General features: G+C 45.5%; 1 long non-coding RNA gene across 1 annotated transcript; it reads left to right on the top strand.

The window, feature by feature from the left end:
* Nucleotides 1-639: 639 nt before the first annotated feature.
* Nucleotides 640-7,304, top strand: LOC132814106 (uncharacterized). Its single transcript, XR_009644309.1, has 3 exons — nucleotides 640-825; nucleotides 3,249-3,357; nucleotides 7,269-7,304. It is a non-coding gene; the product is annotated as an uncharacterized LOC132814106 (long non-coding RNA).
* Nucleotides 7,305-22,024: the final 14,720 nt, after the last annotated feature.

The following is a 22,024-nucleotide window of genomic DNA, read 5'->3' as shown; positions in this document are numbered from 1 at the left end:
AGATCTTACAATCACTCACTTCATGATGTTAACCTGTAAACTTCATATTTTCAATTAACTGCAAACTTCCCATCAAAAGTCCTTTTGGACTCGAATTCCAGCACCATTTCAGGTGGAACGTTCCAGATTCTGACAACGGTCTGTTCATTCAGAAACTGCTGAGGTCCATGTTGACTCTGGGGTTACAAAGGGCTGCATTGAAAGATGAGATGCTGTCCCTGAGCTCCCATTGAGATACATTGGAACAGTACAGGAGGCTGAGGGCAGTGTAGGTGTGAGCAGGCAATGAAAATGACAGGGCTGCACTGTGAGGGCTGCTTGGCTCAATGAGAGTGTTTTGGAGTTGGGTGTAAACAGGGCGAGGGGAGACAGGGAGAAGGTGAAGCTGAAACTCAGTTTTAGTTCAGGGAACAGACAGTTTTTCAATGATACCTGCGGGGTATTTGTTAACAGTGTTTAATGTATTTTTCCTGAGGGCAGTTGAGAGCTAACCACATTGCTGTGGGTCTGGAGTCACATGTAGGCCAGACCAGGTGAGGATGACCGTTTCCTTCCCTACAGGACATGAGTGAACCAGATGGGTTTTCTGACAATCGACAATAGTTTCATGGTCATCATTTGCCTTTTCACTCCAGATTGTATTGGATTCTGATGTCCGCACAGCCATGTTGGGATTCTAACCCTAATCCTCGGAACATTGCACATGTCACTCATCTGGCAGGAATACCATTAAGCCATTGCCTCCCCTTTTTAGCAATGTTTAAAGAAAGTTCCATCATTCTACGTGAACAATGTGCAACGTCCATGTGTCGGCCTCTCCAAAAGGTTAATCAACAGAAATTTGTTTGGGAGTGAAATATTTCACTTTTTTTGGGGGGGGGGTGTTTATTAAACAAAATGAATCTAAATAAAAATCTGATGCCACGGACATATAATTTCTGAAGCCGGAGGGGGATTACAGAGACAGGGAGGGTGGTGAAGCCGGAGGGGGATTACGGAGACAGGGAGAGTGGTGAGGCCGGAGGGGGATTACGGAGACAGGGAGGGTGGTGAGGCCGGAGGGGGATTACGGAGACAGGGAGGGTGGTGAAGCCGGAGGGGGATTACGGAGACAGGGAGGGTGGTGAAGCCGGAGGGGGATTACGGAGACAGGGAGGGTGGTGAAGCCGGAGGGGGTTTACGGAGACAGGGAGGGTGGTGAAGCCGGAGGGGGATTACGGCGACAGGGAGGGTGGTGAAGCCGGAGGGGGATTACGGGACAGGGAGGGTGGTGAAGCCGGAGGGGGATTACGGAGACAGGGAGGGTGGTGAAGCCGGAGGGAGATTACAGAGACAGGGAGGGTGGTGAAGCCGAGGGGGATTACAGAGACAGGGAGGGTGGTGGGGCTGGAGGGGGATTGTTGTCCCAACATCACTGTGGTGTACATGGACTGCAGCATTTCAGGGAGGTGGTTAACCACCACTTTCTCCAAGACAAGTAAAGGTGGCCAATAAATACTGGTCTGGGCAGCAAAGGCAACCCCCAGTGAATAAAACCAAGCAGTGACCTCTCTGAGCTGACTTGCTGTGAAGTTAAAAACCTCTCTAGAAATGGAGTGGGCAGAGAAGAGAAACAGTGACATTTCCCAGCTGCCCTCAGAGAGACCTCACCCTTGGAAGTACTCAGAGCCGGGGATCAGCTCAGTGAGTTTCAGTCTCTTCAAACATCAATCTTAGTCAGTTTTATTTTATTAAATCTACAATAGTGAGTAAGGTGAGGATTTCTTTTTAATGTCTTTGGGTCTCTTGATTAAATGTTTAAGATATGAAATGTAAGCATTGCTAATCTCGGGCAGTATTTTTTGAGAAGTAAGACTGTGTCTTTGTCATGGTCTGTAGGTTGTTAAGGCGGAGAGATGGCCTGTTGTAGAGTGGCGTGCTGTTCCTGTCGGATGTGGGAGATTAGGGAGAGTCTCAATGATCCTGATGATTATGTCTGCAGGAAGTGTGATTGCAAATCCTATTGGATCGCATGGATTGGTGGAGGAGTGATTAAAGGCAGTGAGGAGTTAACAGGAGCCGGGGGGTGTGATATGTGGCCGTCTCAGGATTGCAAGATACTGCAGATACAGTCAGGTAGATGGGTTACTTCCAGGAAAGCTAGGAGGGGTAGGTAGGTACTGCAGGAGTCTCCACTGGCTATCCCCATCTCAGACAAGTACACGGTTTTGAAAAATGTAGGTGGTAATAGACTTTCAGGGGAATGCAGCACTGACAGCCAAGTTACTGGTACTGAGACTGGCTTCTTTCCACACGATCGATGGTGATAGGGGACTCTCTAGTCAGGGGCACAGTCTGCCATTTCTGCAGCTGACAGTGAGACATCAGAATGGGGTGGTGCTGCCCTGGTGCCAGTGTCTCACAGAGGGAGCAGAATATTCTCAAAAGGGAGAATAACCAGTGGGAGGACATTGTACATTGGTACCAATGGCATAGGAAGGGGAAAGCATGGGGTCCTGATGAGCACGGAGATTTGCTAGTGCCACTTGGGAGGCATTAAACCAGTGAGGGAGTCGGGGTAAACCTAAAGAGATAGTGAGAAAAGAGGTGAGTCTGAGGCTGGTACTGTTCACCGGTCAGACTGTCAAGGCAGGCAAGAGCAAGTCACAGAATGAGGTGGGACGGACCAGTTGCACTGCATTTATTTCAATGCAAGAGACCTGACGGGGAAGGCAGATGAGCTCAGGGTATGGTTTTGAACATGTGACTGGGATATTACAGCAATTACAGAGGCATCACTCAGGGATGGATAGGACTAGCAGCTTAATGTTCCAGGTATAGATGCTATAGTAAGGATAGAAAGGGACCAACAGCGCAGTGGGAGAGGTGTTTTTGATTAAGTATGACATTATGGCTGGGCTTCGGGAGGATATTCCTGGGAGTACATCCAGGCAAGTTATTTGGGTGGTACTGAGAAATAAGAAAGGGATGACCATCTTACTGGGATTGTGTTATAGACCCTCTCCCAATAGTCAGCAGGGAATTGAGACACAATTTTACCAGGAGACCTCAGATATCTGTAAGAATAATATGGATGCAATGATAAGTGGTTTTAACTTTACCAACATAGCCTCAGAGTGCTGTAGTGTTAAGGGCTTGGATGGAAAGGTATTTGTTCAGTGTGTACGAGAACGTTTCTGATTGAGTTTGTAGGATGTACCTACGAGAGAAGGAACAAAACCTGACCTGTTTTCTTTATTCATTCACAGGATGAGGCTGTCACTGGCTCGGCCAGCATTTATTGCTGCGTTTACCCAGAGGGCAGTTAAGAGTCAACTGCGTTGCTATAGGTCTGGAGTCCCATGCAGACCAGACCAGGTAAGGATGGCATTTTCCTTCCCTAAAGGTCATGAGTGAGCCACATTGGTTTTCCAACAATTGACAATGGATTCCTGTCATGACTAGATTATTTTTTCCAGATATTTATTGAATTCACGTTCCAAAATCTGCCGTGATGGGATTCAAACCCTTGTCCCCAGAACGTTATCTGGGTCTCTGAATTAACTGTCTAATTTCACTCCATCATCACTGCCTCTTAGGAAATGAGGCAGGGTGAGTGACTGAGGTATCAGTGGGGCAGCTCATCAGCATCAAAGATCCCACAGTATTGTGGCTCAGTGGTTTGTGCTGCTTCCTCAGCACCAGGGACCTGGGTTTGATTCCAGCCTCGGGCAACTGTCTGTGTTGGAGTTGACACATTCTCCCCAGTTTCTGTGAGGATTTCCTTTGGGTGTTCCAGTTTGCTCCCACAGTCCAAAGATGTGTAGGTTAGTTGGATGAACCATGTTAAATTTCCCATATTCAGAAGATGAGGTTTTGGGATGTGCAGGCAAATCTCTGCCTGATGTGAAAAGATCATTTTGGGGTCTTGGACAGAGGTCAGAGGGAGGTGTGGCCGCATGTTTTACATCTCCCATGGTGGTAAGGGAGGGTCAAGGGTGTGGAGCGTGGGTTGGTGGGAGGGTGTGGACCGAACAAGGAAGGCGCAGCTGGACAGAAATGATCAGGTAGAGTCAATGTGGCTTTGTACATGCACAATAACTTGAGTGAGTATTTTGAAGTGACGAAAAAATTGAATAAGGAAGGCGGTGAATGCTGTTGATATGGACATTCAACAAGGTTCCACAAAGCAGACTGGTTAGCAGGGTTAGATCACATGGAATGCAGGGAGAGCAAGCCATTACAAAACTGCCTTGAAAGTAGGAGACAGAGGATGATGGAGGGTTGCTTTGCGGACCGGAGGTCTGTGAGCAGCAATGTGCTGCAAGGATGGATATTGGGCCCTTAAATAAATGACTTGGATGTGAATATATGAGGTATGGTCAGTAGGTTTACAGAAGACACCAAAATTGGAGGTGTCATGGACAGTGAAGAAGGTTAGCTCAGAATACAACAGGATCTTGATCAGATGGGCCATTGGAGCAAAGAATGGCAGACGGAGTTCAATTTAGATAAATGTGAGCTGTTGTATTTTGAAAAGGCAAATCAGAGCAGGACTTATACACATAATGTTAAAGTCCTGAGGGGCGTTGCTGAACAAAGGGACCTTGGAGTGCAGGTTCATAGTTCCTTGAAAATAGAGTCACAGGGAGGCGGGTAGTGAATGCAGCATTTGGTACGCTCCCCGTTATTGGTCAGTGCATTGAATGCAGCTGTTGTGATGTCATATTGTGGCTGGACAGGGCACTGATTATAGGTCTTCTGGAATTCTGTTTTCAGTTCCAATCTCGCTGTTCTTGGAATCAGGCATCTGATTGGGTACATGAAGAGGGAGGTTTTAGAGGGATAAGGGTGAACCGCTGGCAAATGGGACTCCATTAACCGTCTCCGTTATTGGTCAATGCATTGAATACAGAAGCTGGGATGTCATATTGTGGCTGGACAGGACGTTGGTTAAGCCACTTCTGGAATTCTGTTTTCAGTTTGAATTTCCCTGTTCTGGGAAGGATGTTGTGAAACTTGAAAAGGTTTGGACAAGATTAACAAAAACGTTGCCAGGATTGGAGGATTTGGGCGACAGGGAGGGACTGGATAGGCTGGGGCTATTTTCTCTGGAGAGTCAAAGACTGAGAGGTGTCTCCATGGAGATTTATAAAATCACGAGGGGCGTGGATAAGGTGAGCAGCTGGCGTCCTATTTCCTCAGGTTAGGTGGGTCCAAAACTAGAGCACATGGATTTAAGTTGAGAGGGCAAAGATTTAAAAGGGATCTAAGTGGCAACGTTTTCAAGCTGAGTGTGGTGAGTGTATGGGAGGGGCTACCAGATGAAGTAGTGAAGGCTAATAAAAATCACAACTTTTAAAAGGCTTCCAATTGGGTACATGAATAGGAAGGGTTTTGATGGATACAGACTAATAGCTGGTAAATGGGAATCCATTAGTTTAGGATTCCTCGTTGGCACGGACGAATTGGACCGGAGGTCTGTTTCTTTGATGTTGATAATTTAAGATGCATTCCTCTCTTTTGTGCAGAGCTAGCTGAAGCACAGATAATTATCCTTGGAGCTGAGAAGGTGAAGCAGTGATTTCGCTCTTGTGCAGATTTGGTTGCAAGGTCTTGAATTTACAGAGAGAGAGAGGAATTGTTAACACTGTCACAATTTTTAGTAACTATTTTCAAGTAATTGGCAAATAATACAAGGTGAAAATGTGAACGCTATTTTACTCAGTAAGTTCTGAGCATCTGGAACAGTCTGAACGACACAGATTCAGCAGGTATTCTGAAACAGACTTGGAATTTTACTTTTTAAGGAAAGATTTGGGAGGCTATGGGCTCATGGGAGGGGACTTGGGACAGATTTGCAGCATCTCCAGAGAGAGAGAGTACAGCCCCAATGGGCTGAATAGCCCCCAGCCCCTGTGTTCTGTGATACTGCTCTATTCACTGTGAATGATGAAGCTCATCCCAGGGCAGAGAGAGGGAGGAGTCAACCACTCTCATGGCAATGGTGCCCGGCTGATTGACGGCAGCTCCAGACCAATAGGAGGAGAGTCTGTGTTCCCCTGCAGCCAATGGGAGTGAATCAGGGGTGTGGCCAGCAAGCCGACACCAGTCCATGAGCTGTGCAGGTGCAGTGTCACTGGGTGGGGGTGGGAGACACAGCAGAGACTGGGACAGAGGCTGTAGGACCTGAATTACAAACTCCCAGTAAATTAAAACCAAAAGAACTGCGGAAGATGTAAAACAGAACTAACAACCCGGAGGGTCTGGAAAATCTCAGCAGGTCTGGCAGCATCTGTGATGAGAAATCAGAGTTAAAGTTTAAGATCCGGTGTCCCTTCCACAGGACAGATGTTACTGAGGAAAAAAAGTCAGTTTATTTGCAGAAGATAGTGTGGGGGGAGGATATAAGGAGTAAAGGATAGGTGGGGATAGAGTGAGAAGAGCGGTTGGATAAAGGAGTGGATAACGATCTGGCTGGGGGAGGGTGATTAGCTGTTAATGGAGACAGTTAGTGGCTAACCATAGGTAGTGTGTAATGACAGGCTGTGAGACCAAGGCCTGGTGTGTGGGGTAGGGGGCTTCGACATGGGGTTCTTAACCAATGGTTAGCCCCTAACAGTCTCCATTGTAAGCTGTTGCCCACCTATATCACTCCACAATTGGAGCTGCCCAGTACACAAACCTTTGGAATATCCTCCCTAACCCCCTCTGTCCACCTTAAAGATGTATCTAAAAATCGTTCTCTTTAATCAACGTTTCCATCATCCGTGAAGCATTTTAGGAGATTTGTCAATGTGAAAGGCTCCCTACAATGCAGGTAGTTGTTGTTACTGTCTGACATCAGGAGAAACAGGGATGAGCCCTCTCTCTCTTATACCTGATGAACAGCAGCAAAAGCAGGAAGCACTGAGCATGCTCCAGCCCACAATGGGCCTCGGATTCTTGATGTTAATGGGGGAACGGGGGCTAGAGGTGCTAGTTGTTGCTTCAACCAATCGGAGTGAATGAGGGGCGGGACAATACTCCACCACGTGGTAAACCTCACTGACAGCACAGTGTGTTGTGGCCAAGGCATTGGAAATGTGTGAAGGTGCAGGGCAGGGGAAAGGAAAGACGTATTGACCAGAAAGAGAAGGAAATTTTCACAGTATGGAATGAGAGGTTTTACAGAACGTAGTGCACATTGTAAAACACACATTTGAAAATCCAAATTCTGCCCCATTTTCCCTCCCTATAATGCATTTTACACTCCCTGAAATATCAACTGTGTGTTTCTCCCTCCACAGATCCCAGTGATCAGTGCCAAAGCCCCATTGCCTGTGGAAAGGTGATGTTTGACTTCCTGTACAGCTGCAATTCGTGTGGTGAAGGTGCTCCCACAATGTGGTTGGGTAAGAGCTGTTATAGATTATTCACTCAGCGACAGTGAAGAGTTGACAATGTATGTGCAAATCAACAACAGTTTGTTTTTTTTAAGTTTATAATTCCACAGAAATACTATTGAGAGCTTCTGACATAAAGCCACAGATTAGGTCAGGTGATCAAAAGAACTGCCAAATAAACAGGTTTTCAGGAATACCTTAAAGGAGGAAAGCAGGTCTGAGAGGGTTAGGGTGGGAATTCCGGACAGTGTTGCCTTGGCAACAGTAGAAACAGCCAGACAGGTGAAGCAATGAATAAACATATCGTTGGGAATCTGAAAGAAAATGAGTTGTCGGGGTCTCACAGGTTGTGTGGTGCAGGGAGACAGGGATGTTCACAGCCAGGAATTTCATCAAGGGTGAGAATTTTAAATTGTTGCTTGTTGATAGATCAACAAATTTTGGTACAAGTGAGCACTTGGACAGTAGGGTTTTAGATACTCTTGAGATTGCATGTAAATTGAATGTGGGAGGTTGGCAAAGAGTGTGTTTGATAACGAAGTCTGGCGATAACACAGGGATGGACGAGTGTTTCAGTAAATGAGCTGAGACTAGGGTGGAGTTGGGTGACGTCACTAATGTAGAAATAGTGTTTTTGGTGTTAGGCTGTGCCTCCTCCTCACCACTCCCCCTCACTAAGTCACAGATATTGTTACTTGTTCTATCTGTCTCTCTTTTCTGGTTATGTCCTTCTCTCCCATTCTGCTACAAACTAATATTTGACCTCACCATTGTTGCAAACACCTCCTCCATCTCCACTCTCCCTTTTCTTTCTGAATTCCTTGTATTTGGTGTCCCTCCAGGATCTCTCCTTGGTCCCTCCTGTTTCTCACCTACATACTGCCAGGAGGTGACATCGTCCAAAAGCACCGTGTTAGGTTTCACATGTACACTGACAATGCCCAGCTCTCCTTCCCCATCATCCCTCTCCATTACTCAGTTATCAAACTGCTCATCACACTCCCACTACGCGATTGGCTGCAGTTTCCCCCAATGAAACATTGTGGTGGTTAAACTCATTGCCTTCAGTTGCTATTACAAATTCCTTTCCCTTACTGCTAACCCCCTTCCTCTCCCTGGGAACTATCTGAGATAGAACCATACTCTTCACAATATTGCTGTCATATCTGTAACCCCAAGTTGACCTTCTGATCAGATATCTACACAATCACAAACACCAGGAATTCCAATCTCTAAAATGTTGCTTGTCTCCACCTCACCCCAGCTCCATTGCTACTGAAACCCCTGACCCGTGTTGGTGTTGCCTTAAACTTGACGAATCTAAAACAGAATCCGTGATTCCGTGACTGACCCAAAATCTGCTTCCAGACTCCCTCATGATGGGAAACATCCTCTCGGTATTTAACCTGTCAAATTCCTTAAGAATTCTACATGTTACAATGAGATCACCTCTCATTCTTCCCAAATCCAGTGGGTGGAGTCCCAACTACTTCAGCCTTTTCTTAAAAGATAATCCCTGCGAACCAGGGTTCATCCCAGTCAGGTTTCTGTGAAATGCCTCTGATGAAATGATGTATTTCCTTAAATAAAGGGACCAAAACTTCTGTCATTAATCCCAGATGTGGTCTCACTTCAATTTATAAACTTCATAAAGTTCCTCTCAGGTATATACTCCAAACCACTCCCTTTAAACTTGCACTGATGTTGAAATGCTCAGCAGGTCATGCAGCATCTGTGAAGAAAAATCAGTTAAAGTTTCGGGTCTGGTCATCCTTCCTCAGATACATTAACTCTAATTTCTTTTCACACCTCCTGCTAGACCTTCTGAGCTTTTCCAGAAAATTCTGTTTCTCTTCCTGGTTTACAGCATCTTCAGTTGGTTCGGTTTTCATATCATTTAAACTTGCCATCTCTCCTTAGGATTTGTCATTTCCACCTTGGGGAAAAAGATTCACATTTGTTTGGTCTCCACTACCCTGGGAAAAAAGAAACCATGACTAGTCACCCTATCATTGCTCCTTATAATTTTATACAGTTCGATAAAGCCACCTAAAGTGTCCAGTGCTGCAGAGAAATAGCCTCAGCCTATTCAGCCTCTCCCTATGGTTCAAATGTTCCAATACTGGCAACATCCTAGTAAACTTTTCTGAACTCGTGCAAGTTTCCCAACATCTTTTCTGTAACAGGGAGACTGGAATTGAAAGCAGTCTCGGGATTCCAAAAGTGGCCGAGCCAATAAACTGTACAACCGAAACATGATCTCCCAACTCCTATCCTCACTGCACTGCCCAATAACAGCTAGCATACCGCACACCACCTTCACCGACCTGTCTACCTTCAACCCCACTTTCAAGGAACTATCAACCCACACTGCACGGTCTGTTTGTTTGTCAACACTTCCCAGGAACTTTTCTTTGAGAAGTTGAGTCCTATTCTGGTAACATCTTTCTGAAATGAGGGAGACTACAATTGAATGCAGTATTCTAACACTGGCCTGACCAATGCTCTACTCAGCCACAACGTGACCTCCTAACCCCTGTATTCAGTGACAGAATCCCCACAGTGTGGAAGCAGGCCTTTCGCCCCATGAGACCATACCAACCATCGGAACAGCATTCCACCCTAACTCTGTAACCTATCATTACCCAAAGCTAATCCAGCTAACCTGCACGTCTTCGGATTTGTGGGAGGAAATTAAGAACACCAAGAGGAAGCCCACCCAGACACACAGGGAGAATGTGCAAACACCACACAGACAGTGGAGTCGAACCAGAGTCCATTTATTGACCAGCGCATTCCATTAAAGGTCAGTTTCCCAAATGCCGCATTCAGCACCTGATCTCCCTGAAACCCCACTTTCCAGGAACTATGCAGTTGTTCTGAGCCCTTCAGAGGGAATTAATGCGAGGAGGAGAAAACAGGAACAGGGTTGAGTTGTAGATCAATAAAATAACTCTGCATCTTCCCCCTCTCTGTTCCCCCCCGTCTCCCCACACTCTGTCTGGTTTCCCCTCCCCCACCCCCGGCGGTCAGTCCTTTGTCGCGCCTCCCCCACCTCGTCGGTCGCACTCCCCTGTTGGTCTGTCCCACAAACTGTTGGTCTTTCCCCCCCTCTGTCAGTCGCCCCCCTGTCGATCGCACATCTCTTTTCCCCCTCCGTCTGTCCCCCCCCCAACCGTCAGTCGCCCCCTCTGTAGCCCCCGTCTGTTCCCCTCCCCTCTAATCCCACTTTCTGCCCTCATCCATTTCTGTGCCTCCCCTCTCTATCCCCCCTCTCTGCCCCCACCCATTTCTGTCCCAACCCTCTCGATCCACCCCCTCTCTGTCTACCCTCCCCTCCCATTCCCCTAGTTCTGTACTCCCCCCTCCGCAGGGAAAATATCTTGTCTATTTACCCTATCCATGCCCGGCCTGATTTTAAAAAATTCTTTCCACTCACCGTTCAGCCTCTGATGCTCCAGGGAAAACAGCCTATCCAGCCCTGGCAACATCCTACAATTCTTTTCTGACCCCTTTCAAGTTTGAGAACATCCATCTGATAGGAAGGAGACCAGAATTGCATGGAATATTACAAAAGTTGCCGAATCAATGTCCTGTACAGCCGCAATATGACCTCCCAACCCCTATACTCAATGCTCTGACCAATAAAGGCAAGCAGACCAACTGCCACCTTCACTATTCTATCTACTTGCTGCTCTACTTTTAAGGAACTATGAACCTGCGCTCCAAGGACTCTTTGTTTAGCAGCACTACCCTGGAACTTACTGTAAACTGTAAGTGCTGCAAAAGTTTGTTTTTCCAAAATGCAGCAGCTCGCATTTTTCTAAACTGAACTCCTCAGCCCATTACCCATCTGATCCAGATCCTCTTGTACTCTGAGGTAATCTTTTTCCCTGTCTACCACACCTCCCATTTTGGTATCATCCGCACACTTATTTACAATACCTCTTATGTTCACATCCAAATCATGAATGTAAATGGCGAAACGTAATGGATCCAGCACCGATCCTTGTGACACTCCACTGGTCACAGGCCTCCAGCCTGAAAAGCACCCTCTGCCTTCTACCTTCGGGCCAGTTCTGTACTCCATACGATCTAACCTTGCTGACCAGTCTCCCATGAGGAACCTTGTCAAACGCCTGACTGAAGTCCATGTAGATCATGTCCATGCTCTGCCCTCATCAATCCTCTTTGTTACTTCTTCAAAAAACCTGAGTCAGATTCATGAGACATGATTTCCCATGCACAAAACTGTTATTAATATCCAGGATTTAACTCTGTACATCGGGGTCTGCGTTGCCCAGTTATAGGTGTTAATATTCGGGATGAAGTTCAAGTACACCAGCATTTTGTCAGTGACTATGTATTGAGTCTTGTTAATGTTACCAACACAGTTGAGTTCCTTTTGAACGGTAGTCCCCGTATCCCTTGCCCACCAGGAAATGGTGGCAGTGTCTTTACCTCTGGACCAGGAGGATCGGGCTCAGAGTTGAGGAACAGCATCTTTGAAGAGGATGATTAGAAAACCCGCCCAAGCCACCAGGCCATACTGTCTCCCAGCTGTCCCTGCCTCAGCCTCTAAACAGAACCTTCCTGTAATTTCTCTCCTGTCAGACTCTCCCATTGCTCAGATTGTCCAGGATCCCGTTCTGCTGCTGCATTGCTCGTGTCCCTCACTGACCTGTCCATCCCCCAGTGTCCTCCACATTCATTCATTGTTTGCAATCACATTACCCCAGTTCTCCAGCCCCACTCCTTCCCGTCTATAGAGAAGAAGACGGGAAGGTTAGCCCTGCTGCCTCACAGCATCAGGTACTCGGTTTCGATTCCAGCCTCTGGCAACTGTCTGTGTGCAGTTTGTACATTCTCCCCGTGTCTGAGCGGGTTTCCTCCCCCAATCCAAAGATGTGCAGGACAGGTGAATTGGCCATTCTAAATTGCCTATAGTATTAGTTACATTAGTCAGGGGTAAATATAGGGTAGGGGAATGGGTCTGCGTAAGTTACTGTTTGGAGGGTCAGTATGGACTTGGCAGCTTCATTGGCAGCTTCCTCCCTCTGGGAGCAGGACCCAGGGGAATGGCCCCTTTTCCCCCCCCCCCCCACGACACTGTGATCAGACTATCAGTGGTGCAGCGTTTTGCAGAAAGTTATCAGAACTCTTTTGTGAAGATTCAGGGTTTTTATTGAAAGTGACAAGAATGGGCCTGCAATTAGAGTTCTAATTCGGTTCATTTTGGTATGATGGGTTTTGGCCAGAGTGTGCAGGAAGCAGTGTATGCAGGATGGTTGTCAGCAGAGGATTCACCAACAACTCCCCCCCACCCTGGTGGACTCAGAGTCAGATTCATTGATTTGTTTCTTAGTCCACAGACAAGAGCTAGGAAACTCAATTCAAAGAGAGGAGAGAGAGTGTGAGAACTGGGTGTGGAGGGAAGGGAGTGAGGGGATTGGTTTGGATTTCAGTTGACAGAAGAAAGAAATTGTTAGACTGAGAGTTAAAACTTTGGGAAACATGAAAATACAATTTAATACTATAATTGTCTGATAAAGATCCATCCTGAATTAATATGGTGAGTTGTTTTCTCAGTTGTAGGGTACCGAAAGGGTGGATTTGTGGATGAGAAATTCAAATTGAAATTCATTTTCAGTTTTGATAGTTACTTGATCCGTGCCGATCTGAATATTCATTGGCCTTTTCATGTGGAAGGAAAGGTGTGTATTCTGTCCGTGGGCGAATATTTCAAATCTCAGTGTGACTGGAAAAAATACTGAGGTACAGCCAAGTCCATGTTAGCGTGGTGACTGTGGAGAAAGAGTTTGTTTGTTTTTGAAAGTCTGAAAAATCATGGCACATCTCCCAGGAACAATTAAGCCACAGCTTTGCTTTGTAGAAGGACAAGTCTTTAATTAACCATACAACCAGAAAGACACAAGAATACCTGCACCTTGGGAAATACTATGAAAACGGGATTATTGTAAAGGAGTTCATTCTCGATCATGGATTGTAATCCATTGGCGTTGTCACGTCGGTTCCAGCGCCGTGGGGAAACACTGGAAATATGAGGAATGCAGTGTAGGTTTCAGTTATTAAACTGTAAAAAGTGCAGAACAACTTAAAAGGATGTTGTCAGGGCTCAGGGGTCTGAGTTATTGGGAGAGGTTGGACAAGCGAGGATTTTTTTGCTTAGAGCAGAGGAAACTGAGTGGGTACTGTTCAAGAAGTGTATAAGACCATGAGGGGCATGGATGAGGTGAATGCATTCAGTAATTTTCCCAGGGAATCAAGGACTGGGGGGCATCAGTTCAAGGTTAGAGGGGAAAGAATAAAGGGAAGTTGAGGGGCAACTGTTTTACACAGAGGGTGGTATGTATATGGACTGAGCTGCCAGTGGAAGTGGTTGAGGTGGGTACACTCTCAGAACAGGTAAAAGACATTTGGACAAATACCTGGATAGGAAAGGGTCAGAAGCATATGGGCCAAGTGCAGGGAAATGGGGTTAGTGTGGATGGACATTCTGGTCAGCATGGGCCAGTTTGGGCCAAAGGGCCTGTCTCTGCTGCAGGATGCAATGACTCAAAGTGCATCTGCTATTTCTCCCACTAACTCTGTTGCTATCCTGGGATGTATTCCATCAGGGCCAGGAGACCTGTCTACCTTTAGCTCCATTAGCTTGCCCAGTTCTAACTCTTTCATGATAATGGTTATTTCTTGGTCCTCACCTTCCTCCTTATCAATTATTGACATGTTCTTCGTATCCACCACTGTGAAGACTGACTGCTGTGTCCTCATATTCCTGAACCCTGCTGGATAGGGATAACTAGGTACAGAACTCTGAGAGGTCTTCTTAGAGTCTTTATTGATGAGACATGGCAGTTACCTGGATAGTGTACATGCAGAACGCGTCCAGGCAGCATCAGGTAACTCCCCACCTGTCCCATGTAAAGCTCCTATTCTTATACCTTTGTGGTTTGGGACTTTAAATAGAGACTGTCTCTCAGTATTATCTCCATGGCAACGGTCAGTTAGAAAGTCTAGTTCAGTTTCGCACTTTGTGGTTAAAACATACACCCCTCCCCCACTGTGGCTCCCTCAAATATCTGAAAGGCACTTCAGTTTCAGTGGGGCTGTCTATCAGGATTCTGATATGGAGGAGTCGGTGTTGGGTGGGGTGGACAAACTTATAAATCACACAACACTAGGTTATAGTCCAGCAGGTTTATTTGCAAGTACAAGCTTTTGGAGTGTGCTGTGATTTGTAACTTGATCAGGATTATCTCTATGGTAACAGTTAAACGCTTCAACAATTACAGAGGCCATATGTTCCCCACATAATAGGTTCCCCTCTAGCAGTGTAAACTGCTATTCTGACCCTGGGGATAGCGACTCATCACTTTTCTCCCCCAATCCCATCTAGATTTCTGTTGACCTTTAAAGTTTTTCTAATCTCCTAGTTTCTCCGTGGTCTTTGCCAATTTGTATGCCTTCTATTTCAATTTGATAGAGTCCCTTATTTCCTGAGCCACTCATGGCAGATTACTCCTTTTCCTACAATCTTTCCTTTTCCCTGATATATACTTTTGCTGAGCACTTCGAAAAACTCCCCCACTGTCGGTCAACGTTCCCAAGGTAAAGTCTTTGCTTCCAGTTTACATTAGGTTGAGGCAGGAGTTGGCTATTGTAGTTTCATTTGTTTAAGCACTGGATCTTGGATTGGATCTAATCTTCCATCTTTCCAGCTGCGTTCTAAGTTCAACCAGATTTATCAGAAGTCTTTTATCAGATTACGAGGGGAGGCGATGTTTTCTGGGTGCTTTGCGTTTCATTGTCAAGGACCTTAGCTTTGTATTAAAGTATAGGATAGATATTCACAACAGAGTATTCTGGACGGTGTGAATGTACTACACAGTCTAAAATCATAAATCACTGTCTCCCCTGAGTTTAAAATTGCAAAATCATTATCTCCCACATGCTTCCTCACTATCTAAGTTTGGAACACTAATCCACCTGACTATCCTGCTTTTTCCAAAATCTCCTTTGGTGAAGGTGGTGAGTTTTGGATTCAGCTTTCCAGTTATTACCGTAAGATGATAAGCACTGGGCACAGGAGAGGCAATGCAGCTCTTCGAACCAGCTCCACCATTTAATACGGTGATGACTGAGCTCACCTCGGTCTCAGCTGGATTTTCCCACCTGCTCTCTCTCACCCTTCATCTCATTGTAAATTCAACATCTGTATCTCTTCATTAAATCTGCTCATTGTCCTGGCATCCACCGCATTTTGAATAGGAAATTCCACAGATTTGCAACACATTGAGATAAGTACATTCTTCTTTAAGAGAGTAGAATAAAGGTCCCTAAAGTGCAGAAACAGGGTATTCATCCATCGAGTCCGCACCAACCTTTGATGAGCATCCCATTCAGACCCACCCTGTCTCTGTAACCCTGCATTTCCCATCGTTAATGGCCTAACCAGCACATATATGGACACTGTGGGCAATTTAGCATAGGCCATCCACCTAACCTACACATCTTTGGACTGTGGGAGGAAGCTGGAGCACCCTAGGAAACCCACGCAGACATGGTGAGAACGTGTAAATTCCACACAGTCGCATCTGGCTGAAATAAAACCCGGGTCCCTGACGCTGTGTGGCAGCAATGCTAACAACTCAGCTACATCTGCTTAAAATCTGCTACCCCTTATTTACCTCCCCACCCGGCAATCTATGTTCCTTACGTCAGAAATCAGGTTGAGGAAGCAGATGTCTCAGTAAAATCCAGTGAGAGTCCATATGTCCTGTGTGTCTGAATGGGGATCCAATACACAACACCCTCGAGCCCACACCTTTCATTCACTATCCAGAAACATGTCTCCAGTGGCTTCATGGGGGCTACAACTCCCACAATCCCTGAGGCAGGGACCACGCGTGTGCGGGGAAGCCCAGAACTGCACATGTACAGATTATGGGCAGATGTTGGAGCATGTGCTTTGGGGTAATTAGCGGAAAGCATTTGACACTGTGATTGGCTGGAGGAGGGACCAATCAGCTTGTAGTATTGATGGGTGGGGGGGGGGTCAAAGTTCCATCCCCAACTTGTCATAACACTGGGCATCGACCAATGGGAAACAAAGAACGATCTGACCCATTCTCCCAGACTGAAGGTTCCGCTTCTGTCCAGGATCTGCTACCTCCCTTTCTGTTTCCTTTTGATTTATTCTCCTGTTATATTTTTGACTTGCAGCAACTGAAGGGAAATGGAGTAAACCCAGAAAGGGTGCAGAGTCTAACCAGGACAGGAAGTGGTGGCATGGTTCTCTTTACCAGTAACTCCATGAGAATGGAGGTGGGTACATTAGGGACAGCAGAGTCAGAATGGTGGGAGAGAGTAAGTGGGCTGGAGGGTTACAGCTTTTGGGGAAGAAAGGGAAAAAAGATTTCCAGAAAAGCTAGAATTGTCTGCTCTGAATATCTAACCTGTACATATTTGTTTATTCAGGGTGCTCGATGGTCAAGATTTGCAGACTGAAATCTCAAACTCCTGTGCAGATCATGATTAAGTTAACCAGCATTTGAAGAACCAAAGATAGAGAATAACTTGGCCAAATTCCAGCAACACTCTCCCACACAGCATTGTCGGTCTCTCTGCGCCAAATGGACTGTGAATGGTTCAAGACAGCAGCTCACTACCATCTTCTCAAGGGTAACTAGAGATGGGGAATAAATGCTGCTGAGCCAGTGATGCCCATATCCTGGAAATGGTTTCTGTCTCAAGTTGCTGAAACCCAGTTGCTGTTACTGCAAGATGATGAGGGATGCTGAGTGCATCCTCCAGGAGGCAGCACCATCACATTACCCCCGCCTACACCCATACAGTAACACAGCAACATCACTGGAACAAAAGGCAGTGAAACCAAAGGAGGACTTAGATATAGTTCTTCGAGATAAAGTCATGAAAGGGGATTGGAACACAGCAGGAACAGGAGACTGAGCTGGATGGTCAGCTGTTTCCCATTGAATGGAGCAGCAGGATTGAAAGGCCGAATGGCCTCCTGCTGCTATCTCTCATGTATGTAAATAGCCATGGAGCCCAGGTAGGAAGAAGTAGGCAGGGCAGGGATTCTCCAGGCGAATACACTTCCACATCCGGGTTCAGTGAGGGACGGTTTAATGAATTTTATTTAATATTTGTCTTTAACACAAGGTTTGTGAATTTGGTTTTAAAATATTGTAGCTATTTATTCCACAACAAATACAACTAAAAGAAAATAAATGAAACGATCTGAATATAACAGTTTTTAAAATTTCAAACGCCCTGTAAAACAAATCCTGTCTACTCCCAGACACCATCACTTTCCAGTTACTCAAGCTCCAGGGAAATATTCCCTCCCTGTCTGAACCTTTGGTTCGATTTAACTGCTTTTCATTTCTGGTTCTGTGAGCTGTGAAGTGTTCTTTATTCCCCATTTCTCTGACCCGGACGTGGTATCTCACACACAGCTGAGCAACCTTCCCACCATCAACATTATCATTACGCCATTACCCCATTTGGGTTCCCATATAATCACCAGCAGTAAACCACCCATGTAACCAATTGAATATTTATAAACAACGCCCCATACAGGCAAAACAAACCATTACAAATGACAAAGTGGGAAGGGATCAAATCAAAGTAGAGTTGGGGGTGAGGAGGCAGCGATGGAGATAAAGCACTGTATCCACTCCGTTACCCATCTCTATCTAAAGGCATTGGGAGAATTGATACATACCACATGCTCCTTCTCCAAGGACACCCTGTTGTATCCCCTTTATCCTCAATCATAGAATGGAATCCCGACAGTGTGGAAGGAGAGAATTGGCCCATCAAATCCCACCAACTATCCAAAGAGCATCCCATCTGGAGCATTCCACCCCTGTAACACTGCATTTCCCATGGCTGATCCACCGAGTCTGAACAATTCTGGACACTGTGGACAATTTAGCATGACTGATCCACCTAACCCACAAATCTTTGGACTGTGGGAGGAAACCAGAGCACCTGGAGTGGACCCACACTATCCTGGGGACAATGTGGGAACTCCACACAGGCTGTTGACCAAGGCTGGATTCCAACCTTGTACCTGGTGCTATGAAGCAGCCATGCTACAATCACAATTTAAATCAAAACAGATTACCCCTGCTCATTGCTGTTTGTGGAGACTCATTGCCCAGAGAGACATTCTGAGATTCAGAAAGAGACAATATGAGTTCAGTCAACTCCTGTCGAGTTAATGTGATTAACAACAACATCAATACTCCAACAGTGTCATCAGACCTCGTACCTATTCTATCATTTACGATTTTTAACCCATGGGAAGTTTGTTACCAGCTTCAAATTGGTATAATGCTCTGACCACTTTGACAGAGCCAGTGCTCGTCAGCTCTAATAGTTATCAATAGATTGTATCTAAACAGGATGCCCCACAACAGGAAGTGCTCTGACACTCAATGCCCGTAAGTCAAGGTCATTTTCCTAAAACCACTCACGTCTGGCAATATCATTGAAGGTATTTTATACAGTAACCTTTCAGTCTCAATTGCCAGTTCCAGTCCATGAAGCAGCCAGTAACATGCATCAGGGAATTGAATTGCATTGCCCTGGCAGGAGAGATTGAGGAGCTTGAAGCTGTCTTCTCTGGAGTATCTAAACATGAAACACTTCAAATGAAAAAAAATCTTCAAGAGCTCGATAGGACAGATACAGGAAGGATGTGCTCCCTGGCTGGTGTGTCTGGAATGAAATAAGCACTAACTCCGGTATCTTTACCCAGCATCCCCTTTAGCTGCATAAATGTTGAAGATTTATTTGCTGCTCTAATTCCACTCTCTTGATCACTCCCATTTTTCACTGCTGTAATGTTGATGACTGTGCAAATGTATAAAATTTAATTTAATCCATCCCAAAACCTCTCTGTACCTGTGTCTCACTTGTGTTCACCGAGATGCTCATTCAATCTGACCTCTTTACAAACCCTGCTCTGATATTTCCTTGGAGGGCTCAGAATTAATTATTCACAGAATTATTACTGTACAAAAGGAGGCTGATTAGCTCATCAGCTCTCCAAAGGATCACCTCACCGAATGCTATCCTTCTCCCTTTACCCCATAAACCTTCCCATTCATCCTCTTCCAATAACACCGGCATGTTCACAGCGAACTACAGCGATCGGATTTATTTTGTTTGTTCATGGGATCACGGCATCACTTGCTGGGGCAGCGTTTGTCATCCATTCTAACTGCCCAGGAGATGTTTCAGAGTCAACCCCATTATTTGGGGTCTGGATTCACATGTTGGCTGGACCAGGTCAGAAGTAACACAGTCTCCTAGACCCAATGACCGAAAGAGTTGATTTCTGGCCTACTATCTCAGCAAAGACAGTTCTCATTGTAATGGCAGAATTTCTCCGTGACCCAGTGAGTGCTGCAACACCTGAGGCTGTGGGGGAGGCAGATTCAATCACGGATATGGGAAAATACTCAGACACTGACCTGTCCATCTGGTTGTTAACTCAGACAGATAGAATGAAATATGCACATTCGATAGCAACTTTGATGATCTGGGGCAATGAAACATGCTTCCGACCTGATTATTTCAACCTCAAATCTCTGAAAATACAAACACAAAGCTTCCCATTTGTACCAGGTTGTCTCTCAGCCTCCTGTTTTCTTGAGAAAAACATTTTGAGCCGTTCAGCCTTTTCTTGTAATTATAACCTCTATGTTCCTGTAAGATTTGTAATGAAACCTTTATTGATTCCCTGTCCCTTGTGAGTGATGCCAGCAGCAGAAACAGGTCCTGACCTGTGAGGAGTTTCAGTTGGATTATTCATATTTAAAAATTCATGCTCACCCTCACATACAGTGTGGAATTGATATAAAAACAGCAGGAAAGGAGTGAGTGAGAACCCACAGAAACACGCAGGCAGCATGTGTACCTAATGTGTAACCGGGCATGAGGAAAATGTGACAGCAATCGCAACCATTTATAATCACATAATTCTGCAGGTGTAGACAGAGGCTATTCGGCCCATCAAGTCGGTAATTACCTGCTCTCCTACCCTATCCCCGTAACCCCACTTTTACCATGGCCAACCCAACCCACCTAACCTACACTCTCCAGGCCATGTTAGCACGGCCAATAAAGTAAATCTGCACATCTGTGGGAGGGTCACAAATTACATCCAAATGCTCGGAATTGTGGATGAAACTCACAAATACTTGACTGACGCAAATTCTCTGTTTCTAAAATAAAATCTGGGTGAAACTGCAGCCAGAAAGATTTCCAATTATCTCTGGAGGAAGAGAATTCAAAATTTGTGCCATTGACCCGGGGGGAGGGGGAGTGAAAGTTACAGTGGTCAGGGAACCATCAGAAATGTAACAGGTTGTGAGTAGGTAGGTGTGAGACGAGGACAGAAAGGCAGTCTGTCACATAGGGGAAGGCAGGCGAGATTAAACAGCAGAAATGCTAATCCCTCAAAGCCAAGGGGAATAGATTTAGGGCTGGGAAGGAAACAAGGTATGCAGCTGCCAAAGAAATACTTTGAGAAAATAGATTATAACAACATAGAGGACAGAGTTCACAGTCTGAAATTGTTGCTCTCATTGGTGAGTACAGAACGCTGTAAAGCCTGAGTCATTCTATCACAGCCAACACATGGAGGATGGGCCGAGTGGCTTTGATCTGTGCTGTAACTTTCTGATAATTTTATTCTGACATTTGGAGCTCAAGTCTAATGATGTTTAACTTCTCAAATTGGACTGGAGTTAATATTCTGGAGAAATGCCAAATAAATCACATTTATCCCATTCTGCAGAACTTAGTCCATTGCCCTGCACGTTCCAACATTTCAGTTCCATCCACGTACTTTTTTTCAAATGTAATGCTGGTAACTGCCTCTGTTACCCGATCAGTGAGATCCTGCTCTCCACCATCTCTGAGGGAAATAAATTCTCCTTTCCACTTTCTTTTCAGAGAATTATCTTCAATCTAAAACCTTTAGTTCCTGATGGCTCTGTTAATGAATAGCTGCTTCCTATCCATTCTACCTGGATTCCTCAGTATTTTATCACATCAATTAAATCTCAGTTCATCTTCCTTGGAATCCAGCCCCCCCCCCCCCCCCCCCACCCCCCCCCCCCCCACCACCACCACCTCCAATCTATCCAATCTTTCCTCAGAGCAGAAATTATCCAATCAGAGGAACATTCTGATCAATTTTCTCTGTCCCCTCTCTGGTGTGATCACATAAATCCTGGAATGTGGGGACTATGAGTGAGTGCACTACTTTAGCCGTGGTCACCGTGTTCCAGTGTCACCTCCGTGTTCTTGTGGTTGTTGCTGATACAAGACAAATCCTGGTTTTCCCACATGGGAACTGCCTCTGTCACCCCATCAGTGAGATCCTGCTCTCCCACATGTGCACTCCATGGGACTGGGATTCCCTACCATGTGTTTGTTTGTTAATTAATCCTAAATAAGTTTCACATTAAAACAGGATTATCAGATACCCAGCAATGAATTTTTTCCATTATACTCAAGTCACCTTACTTTTAATATCTCTTTAAAATTATTACTAACACAACAGGCTTTAATTTGCTGAAGAAGTATTCAGGTGTCTT

The sequence above is a fragment of the Hemiscyllium ocellatum genome, unplaced genomic scaffold, assembly GCF_020745735.1.
Source record: "Hemiscyllium ocellatum isolate sHemOce1 unplaced genomic scaffold, sHemOce1.pat.X.cur. scaffold_680_pat_ctg1, whole genome shotgun sequence".
In the NCBI taxonomy this organism is placed as follows: Eukaryota; Metazoa; Chordata; class Chondrichthyes; order Orectolobiformes; family Hemiscylliidae; genus Hemiscyllium; species Hemiscyllium ocellatum.
The sequence above is the reverse complement of the archived record's forward strand: the minus strand, read 5'-3'. Positions and strand labels throughout refer to the sequence as shown.